The sequence below is a fragment of the Drosophila gunungcola genome, chromosome 3R (assembly GCF_025200985.1).
Source record: "Drosophila gunungcola strain Sukarami chromosome 3R, Dgunungcola_SK_2, whole genome shotgun sequence".
Lineage (NCBI taxonomy): Eukaryota > Metazoa > Arthropoda > Insecta > Diptera > Drosophilidae > Drosophila > Drosophila gunungcola.
In genome coordinates this window covers 24508947-24517949 of record NC_069139.1, presented here as the reverse complement: position 1 = coordinate 24517949, position 9003 = coordinate 24508947, and positions in this window count along the sequence as shown.

Here is a 9003-nt window from a genome sequence, read left to right as displayed (position 1 = left end):
CAATCCCAGAGCCAAGGCAAACAAGGCTGGCAAAATAAATTTCAGTAATTGATGTTGCTAATTTGTCATTTGCCAGGGCCATATCTCAGACACATTTACAGGTGGCCATGAGCCCCCTGTCGAGTGATACGTCAGTCAGCCCGGAATCAGGTCTTATAGCTGGCACAGTATTTGGGAAAACCCTAAGGATGCTATACCGACAACTCCTCACGCGCGATGATTTTATGATTTGAAAGCCGGGCCACGCGTCGCCCTCCGCCTAAAAAATAAAAAAAACAGCAAAAACAAGACGTGCGACAGCGATGAAATTTAATCGCTTGCGCCAAATTAAACATCACGAAAATATGACAAAATAAAATATTGAAAAAGGCAAGTTGATTTATTCTTTTCGCCGAGGCGGTGTGAGGTATACTCTTGAAATTTGTTTGTTCTCAAAGTCGCATTTCTGAGTATGTGTTTTTTAATTTAATTTAATTAAGTTAAAAAGAATATATAAAACTTATTAAATTATCGGGCAGAAATATATATTTAGTTAACTTCAGTTTATATTATAACAATCTTTTCGGTTAATAACCATTAAAAAAGTTTATTTTGTACTTTCCATAAAAAGCATAGTTTAAATTGCTTTTAATAAGCCTTTAAAAAAGATTTGTATACAACAGATTCATTTTGTGCTGCCAAATAGATCATTACTAAGTCATTATTGGCTAGAAACTGTGGAAAAGTTGAAATTGCGCTGCTTGGAAAATTCTTAAGTAAATTTTCGTCTCAACTTTTTTCACAGTTGCTCCCTCTGCCGGAAAAGCCCAGGCAGGCGGAAATGCGAGGGCACAATTAAAAGGCACGCCCCCACCCTCGGAAAAGGGTTTCTTTAGCTGGCTGACGTTGAGTGTAATTAATTCGCTCTTCTCAAACATTTTACGCACTGTTTGCTTGTCTTTTGTCTTTGGTGTAAGACACTCGAAGAGATCCTCGCTGACAACTTTAAGGCGAAAGTTGTCCCGAAAAAATGTGATTGGCCAAACAAATCTGCAGAAAGCCCAACTCAATCAGTGAAAACTTAATGCCCAAAAATTTTACCACAAAGTTATCTTGCTCCTTTTGGCTTCGCTAAATTATTGAAGGAAGTCCCGTCCAAACAAAGCACAAATAAACTAATTTAAGTTTTCCTCTTTTGGTCACCAAAAATGATGTCCGTTGATGGTTTTTTAAAGCGCCCTTTTTTTGGGTCCATACTTGGCCAATTTGGCACCGAAAATAGACTTTCTCTTCGTGTGGGTGTTTGTTAGGTTCTCGACTAGTCCCATCAGTGGCAGAATGGATGTCGGATTCCAACATAAATTCAAAAAATAAAAAAATGACTTTTAGAAGGGATTCAGACACTGTAAAAACTCAAATTAACACTAAATCTACTTTTATGTTTTAAGATAAATATGTTTATTCAAGGTGTTAACTTTAATACCATATTCTTTACGATATTTTAACTTTAAAATCAAATTTTAAATATTTCAGTTTGTGGGTAGAGTAAAGATGTAAAAAGCAGTGTACTAAAGTATTACAATATAAAAACATTGTTTCACGTGGACGTTCACATTTTGGCTAGCTCTTTTTTGTTTCGACCAGGATGATGTCAGATTCAACGCATTAACGTTGGCCAAGCCCAGATTCGGTTCAAAGTTCAACATTCCATCCGAGCTGAGGATTCTCAGCTTTCCTGTCCGAGTCACAAATTTGCATATTTGCGGTTGCGGTGTCCGACGCATGTGAAATGCTTTTTTTCCCTTATCCTCCTTTCAGCTCCTCATCCTTGTGCTTGTCCTTTTTTTACGTTTTGCGTGGCTCTCATGTTTTGTTTAAGTGCGTGTGTCAGTGTGAAATTTAGCGCCAGTTTTGTCGCATTTTTGTCCTGGCAACATTTTTTGGTCATAATAGACTCTGCGTAGAAAATGAGACCGGTAATTTGATGGCACTACATTGTAGGCAAATATAGGCAGCCTGCGGTCCACTTTTCGCTTTCCTCTTTTCCCCCTAAACGTTCTCTATGTCCTTATCTGGGTGAGTGTGCGTGTGTGACCAGCATTCGTGTGGTAAAGCCTCTGATAAAGGATTTGAAGGATGCTTGCCGAGGGGTCAGCATAGTCTATGACTCAGTTTGTGACAATTTCCAAACAGAAGGGACGGACAACTTAACCACAAAGTCTACGCAACTGTATTAGAAAAAATTAGCAACCTAAACTCTTGTTATGTTGATTTTGGATATTATTTATTAAAAGAAATGTTAGTATATCCTAAATTTTACTTTAAAAAGGCAAGAAACAAAGAATGTAATTAATAGTAAATTTACGTATTACTCCTTAAATTATTATTTTAACTTTAAACAAAAAAAATAAGGTCAAGTTTCATCGCCGAAGCCAAACTTAATATGTTTGAGTAACACATACGTCAAATAATTATATTTAAATAATAATTTAATATTTGTAATAAACTATTTTTGAATAGGTAACTTTTTAAACGTTTTTTTATTTTTATTTTTACTACTCCTAAAATGTTTAATATATCAAATTAAGTAACTAAAGAAACCTGCGACAAAATTTTATTTTTATTAAAAAGTTTCTCGCTGTACCGAATTATCTGCGACTTTCGCTATTTCTGACTCGTTCTATAAAATATGTTCATTGTACTCAGCTGAAATTATTTTGTGTTTGGCAGAATTGTATTTACATTTAAGTGGCTTAAACAGGCGAAAGGAGCTTTCGGCAGCGCACAAGGCCACGTAAACTTCCACCTGCAACCGCTTCCCCTCCCAATTTAGCAGCCACGCACTTACACAAAGTTCGCGCTCAATCAACCCTGTCTTGAGCCCACTTAACACGCCCGCACCTCTTGCACTCGCTTTCTGGCAACGCGCTTTGATTTATTTGCCACTCCCCCGAAATTGCCAGCCGCCTCTGCTTTCGACAATTGGCTTTGCGGCTCCTTTAGGCAGTCGCATCCGCACGCAAAAAAATTAGGAGCAACGATTGAACACATAAATAAGTACTTAATGCTCATACATAAATTACTTTGTATTATAAGAATTTAACAAATATGTTACCTTATTATCATTCTCATGTATTTTATTCCTTGTTGCCTTATTCTCAAATCTTGAGACTTTTAACTCACAACAAATAAAGTTGGAATTGGAAAACAGTAAAACAATATGCAACAAAAATTTGTTTTAAAAACCCCACATGTCCTTTATCTGCCACTAAGTTATTTTAAAGTTATTATAGTTAACTTCATGTTTATTTACCGCTCGTTACAATATTTTCTTCTTATGTAGTTATATGTAATGTCAATCTGACATTGCGCCCGTGTTTGCACGTGTCAACAGTTTGGCAAAATGTCCAGCACGGCGTATACGCAATGTGCCGAGTAGTAGCTTGTATGTGTTTAAGCCTAAATTATTAACCGAACGGCAGCAGGAGCAACCAATATTGCTTTGCCATAAACGAGCACTTGAAACAAACACACACGCAGACACGCAAACGCACACACTTACAACGGTACTAATACAGAGCCAAAATGGGTCGCAGCGGCAATTTCATGAGTCATTTAACCGAGTTTTGCGAGGCGAGCAGCTGAAAAGAAATGAGAGGCAGAAAGGAAGGATCGATGGATGTTATTCGGGCTGCCGTTGTCGTATGCCACATGATTATGTTTATGAAAGTGGCCGTGTGTGTGCGAGTGTGTGTGTTATTGGACATTCATGCCGTTGAAGTGCGCACCAAAACATAAACACGAAATCGAAAAAAATAAAAACTTGCAACGGATGCGAGTGGCCAGTCTGGGTTGTCCCTTACAGAAATAGGGACACTGAAAGAATCCACAAGATCAGTTATAATCTTCAATTCTATATTTAGTACCTATTTGTTTTTCACATTACTTGTATTTAAAGGAGACTCAATTTCTAATTGTAGTTTAATTATAAATTGTCATTTTTAATAACTCCCTGATATGTCAGTTTAAAACGAATAAATTCTGTTCGAAATATCTTTAAACAACCATTTTTTGCCAGTGCATAAATTTGTTGCTGTTTGTGTGCATGGGTATGCTCATAAATACAAACAAGAGGCACAAGAAGAAGAAAGAGGAGGTTGGGGAAAAAACGGAAACACGCAACATTCACATCCGCATTTGCCTTTAATCCGAGCCTCATTCCGACATGGTTGGTGAATCGAAAGCGATGCAGAGGAGATGTGGAAGCTCGGACTCCCAGGACTGACCCAAAAGTGCGGAAATTAAAACATATGTATTTATAGCCGCACACTTGGGCTGTAGTCTCGTATCCGTATCTCTAAATCTAACTACAGCAAGGAAAAGCTGAAAAAGAATATAAAGAGCACTTGCCCCCAGCTTAAAACTGACCCGTATTCAGGAAAAAAAAACTACAGCATAGAAAGCCAAAATGTGCATCTGTGTAGAGGATAAACTTTCTTGTCAAAACACTGGCTTTTTTTTTTAGGATTAGACTCTTGACTGATATTCAGTGGTGTCAACTATATCATACCATTACAACTGAACAGTAGATTGAGTGCATATTCTTAAGACAAGAGCTTATTAAATACCAATTAATAATTGGAATTTGTAATGTTTCAGTGTTTAACAAAAAAATATTTCTCGAATATGGGTTTTGTTTATTGTAACTGGCCTGGCAAGTAAACACCTCCTCATTTCGTTCCAGTCTATTTTTTTGTTCTTATTAATAATCCGCTTTGCTACGCCGCCGAAGCTAAGTGAGGATCAAGAAGTAGTAGAATCTGCTGTCCGCTCAGAGCTAAGTGTTTGTAAAATTATAGCTTGCTAATTTAAAAAAAATTATATTTTGTGCAAAAGGAAAAGACATTAAACTGACAAACAAAATAATGATAAATAACTCTTTTACAATTTTTTCATTCGTTTTATTCCAATTTTAAAGGTAATTTATTTTTTTTAAACATTGACAATTAATTAAAGTACAATAAAATGGTTAACACTAGTTAACTGAAGTTGATGCACAATGTTCTCTTTTTGTGTTGGATTCCCCTGTTAGCTTGCGAAGCACTTAAACAAATCGGTGGCTAATCCGGAAAACAGCTTAGCGCGCTAATTATACGACGTGTTGGGCCAATGACCGCTACAAAGCGTATTTAGTTCTTTGAGTGTGTGCTGTTGCGGTTTGTGCTGTATAATTTCATTTTAATTCGAGAAGGAACTTTTCTGGTCCCTGGGTACACTTTTTCCCCCATTCTTTGCTGGTTGCAACTGCTGGTAAAACTTTTAATTTAATTATAGTTCCATTTGTGGGCGGTGCACATTCGCAGGGGTTCAAGGAAGATAGAACAGACACGCATAAGACTTTGCGGATTATGGACCGTAATAAATGTCTGTGCACACATAAGCAACTGGGCAGGCCTTTGTATTTATGCACTCTCACCCACAGACGGGCACTTATACCAATAAGAGTTGAACGTTGCAGTTTCCATGGTGCATTAAGTCTCAGCTTATATACAGCTGTGTTCCAAAAATTAGAGCTGCGCTAATTAAAAACTTAGTAAAAACACATTATCTATTCATATACTTTTGAGCTTATTAAATGAGTAAAAAAGTTGCACTTCCTTTTTATTTAATAACATCTGATTGGTAAGATGTAACTCAATGATTTTTCCGCCAATTTCCGACTTAAATTTTCTTAAAACAATGAAAATCGGAACATCAAAAATTGGGTGGCACACTTTGGAGATTTTTACTTAACAGACAAATTTGACTATAAATAAAAAATTAATTAAAGCTTAAACCTAATTTTGTATTAATTTTTTCCTATAACATTTATAACGTTATTCTTTTCATTTTATTATTTCACTGAAGTGAAATTTTAATTTCAAAATTCAATACTTTTTATTTTTACAACAACTGTATATGAATACAACTTTATTTCCACATGTATTTTAATGCTGATTATCTTCAGGCTGCTCAGCTGGTCGAGAAATCTAATAAAATACTTTCGGTGTGGGCAGATTGTGTTTTTTTGGTCAATGCAGATGGAAATCGGAGAAGCCCACAGCTTGGCCTTAATTAAGCAATGGCCTGGTCCGAATCAATATGCTGAGTGATGGACTTTATGGGAGAGTCTCAAGAGCATACGTATTTATGGCAAATTAAATAAACCGCACGGAACTCAGCCATTTATTAACGCTCGGATTTGGCCGACCGCCTTGTCATTGATTTATCACAATCGGCTGCTGTAACAATTCAATAACTTTTCGGCCAAAAAAGACGCAAATAACTAAGAATGCTAAAGCGAAACGAAAAGAGTGAAAGACAATCTGGGGCGAAAGAAGTGCCCGCGCAAAATGTATTACGGCCATAAACTGCAGCAGGCCCGTCAGCCATCAATAAGCCTACATACATATATGTCAGCAGGGTTTTTTCTCTGGGTCGTCCCAATTGACCGACTGAGTGATGAAGGTACTCTGACTGAGGACCCCCTGATCAGCCATATGGAAAGCTTTTCGCTGTTTGCATTAACATATAGATTTTTATCACGTGACTCACAAATAATCTACAGGAAAAGAGCAGAAAAAGATGTGTGAAATCGCATTTTTGTAATAACGAAAAATAAATTACCAGAAATTGATCACCAACAAAATTTACATATTTACTATTATGATTAACCATATTAGCAAAAAGTTAAACACAAAGCTTTTTCCATTTCCTACTGCGTTTACTCTTCATCAACTCTAAACCATCTCGTTAAGGTCTGCCAATATTCGCGCTCACATAACATGAATTTAATTTAATTATTTTCGCCAAAATCTCATTGGCTGATTACCAGGTGCAATTTTGGTATAGCCATAAAACTGGTGTCCATATGTTTGATGGATTCGTCATGCCTTTGCTCCCAAAATCCAACTTCCATTTACTAATCCAACTCGAAGCCCAATATGCCAGACCGCATTCCATCGGTGCAACTGGCGCAGGATTCACACATTGCGCAAAATCCATAAACAGGCTATTAACACCTACGACACCGTACAACTGCTGCATTATAATGCGGGCCAGCCACGCCCCCTTTGCACGCCCACTACCAGTGACATGCCTGCCCACACCAATGAATGCAATTGCATTTTGCTGTTGGATCACTTGAAAGTGCCGAATTACATATGGATGAGAGTCTTGCGGAAAAGCAGTGACTACGGGGAGCGGGGAAAAACCATGCATAAGGGAGAGAAAAGTATAGGACTGGACATAGTATATGAAACATTATAATGACGATGTTATACTCTATATACTCTAGCCATGTGAGAGATGAAAGGTTAAGTAATGGCTAACTATTTTAAATTAAGTTTTTAAGTTTATAAATATCATGAACAATTCATAAAAAATAGAAAAAACTTCACACAAAAAACAAAACGAGTCGTTATAATATATTTTTAATTTTTATAATAACTGCAACAGTAAATAAACTTTGACTTGCAAATGTTTTTTATATCCTTGCAGAGGGTATTTTAATTTCAGTCAGAAGTTTGCAACGCAGTGAAGGAGACCCTATAAAGTATACATATTCTTGATCAGCATCACTAGGAGAGTCGATCTAGCCATGTCCGTCTGTCCGTCTGTCCGTCCGTTTGTCCGTATGTCCGTCTGTCCGTCCGTCCGTCCGTCCGTTTCTACGCAAACTAGTCTCTCAGTTTTAAAGCTATCTGCATGAAACTTTCCCAAAAGTTGTCTTTCTATTGCAGGTAGTTTATAAGTCGGAACGAGCCGGATCGGACGACTATAGCATATAGCTCCCATAGGAACAATCGGAAAAATAAGGAAAAAAATTATAAATTTGCTGTTTTTACATTTTTTTTTTTAGTTCTTCGCCATATTGTAATGTTTAAATATTTCACAATTACGGTTTAAATTTCATAAAAATCGGACGACTATATCATATAGCTCCCATTAAAACAATAAAAATATTTTTAAAAAGTTTAAAAAATGTAGCCTTTTTACTTTGTCATTTTTTTTATATATTCTTTTTGATTATTTAATTATTTGACAGTTCAGAATTACGCTTTTAATTTTATAAAAATCGGAAGTCGGAAAATAGGAACTCAAATAATTGAGCTGCAAATCATCATAGCTTCAATGCTTTTAAACATACACGCAAGTAAATCATAATTTTAATGTCTTCGAGAATTTTAATTTTTGCAATAGCTGCAAGGGTATATGAACTTCGGCTTGCCGAAGTTTGCTTCCTTTCTTGTTTTGTTTTCATTTTATTCTTTGAAAAGCCATGGTGCTATCCCCAAAAAATGCTAGTCAACATGTTTAATTCAATATTTTTTATAAAGAATCATCAAGCAATGACTGGATATTCTTATATTTTCTTCTCTGTTAGCACATTGGAAACTTTGGTCGGCATAAAACAATAAAAGTTTTGCCCTTATTGCCCACTTGTCCTTGAATGGTTTTGCATGAAGTCCAGTCCACAGTCCACCCACAAATTTGCTCTGCTTTTCCGCGAAACTTTTCGTCAATAAAATATGTGTATGTAGCATACAAAGGATAAGAGGGATGAGAAGTGCAGGGTGTATGTATTGATTTTCCATCAGCGTGCGCTCAACTGTTTAACTATGTGCTAATATTTATTAAAAACGGGCGACGTAAGGCCACACGTAACGTAATGGCACGTAATGGCGTAAGGGCTCTAAACTGTGATGGTAGAAGTGGGGGAAACGGAGCTACACCGTGTTAACCCAGTAAATGTGTGTGTAATGTGCTGCAAGGACTCGGCATTCATTATGCCTCCCTTCGGGCTGGCCTACATGTCGTATGATTAATCCCATTTCATTATATTATCGCTTATGCCACATCTTTCCCCTCCTTGCTTCCTTTGCCCGGGCATGAAAAATGGGTTTTGCCCTTGTTTTGTTTGCATTTAGTTGTAGACCAGCCAGAATTTGTTTCACTTTAACTTACGCATAATTTATTACACAT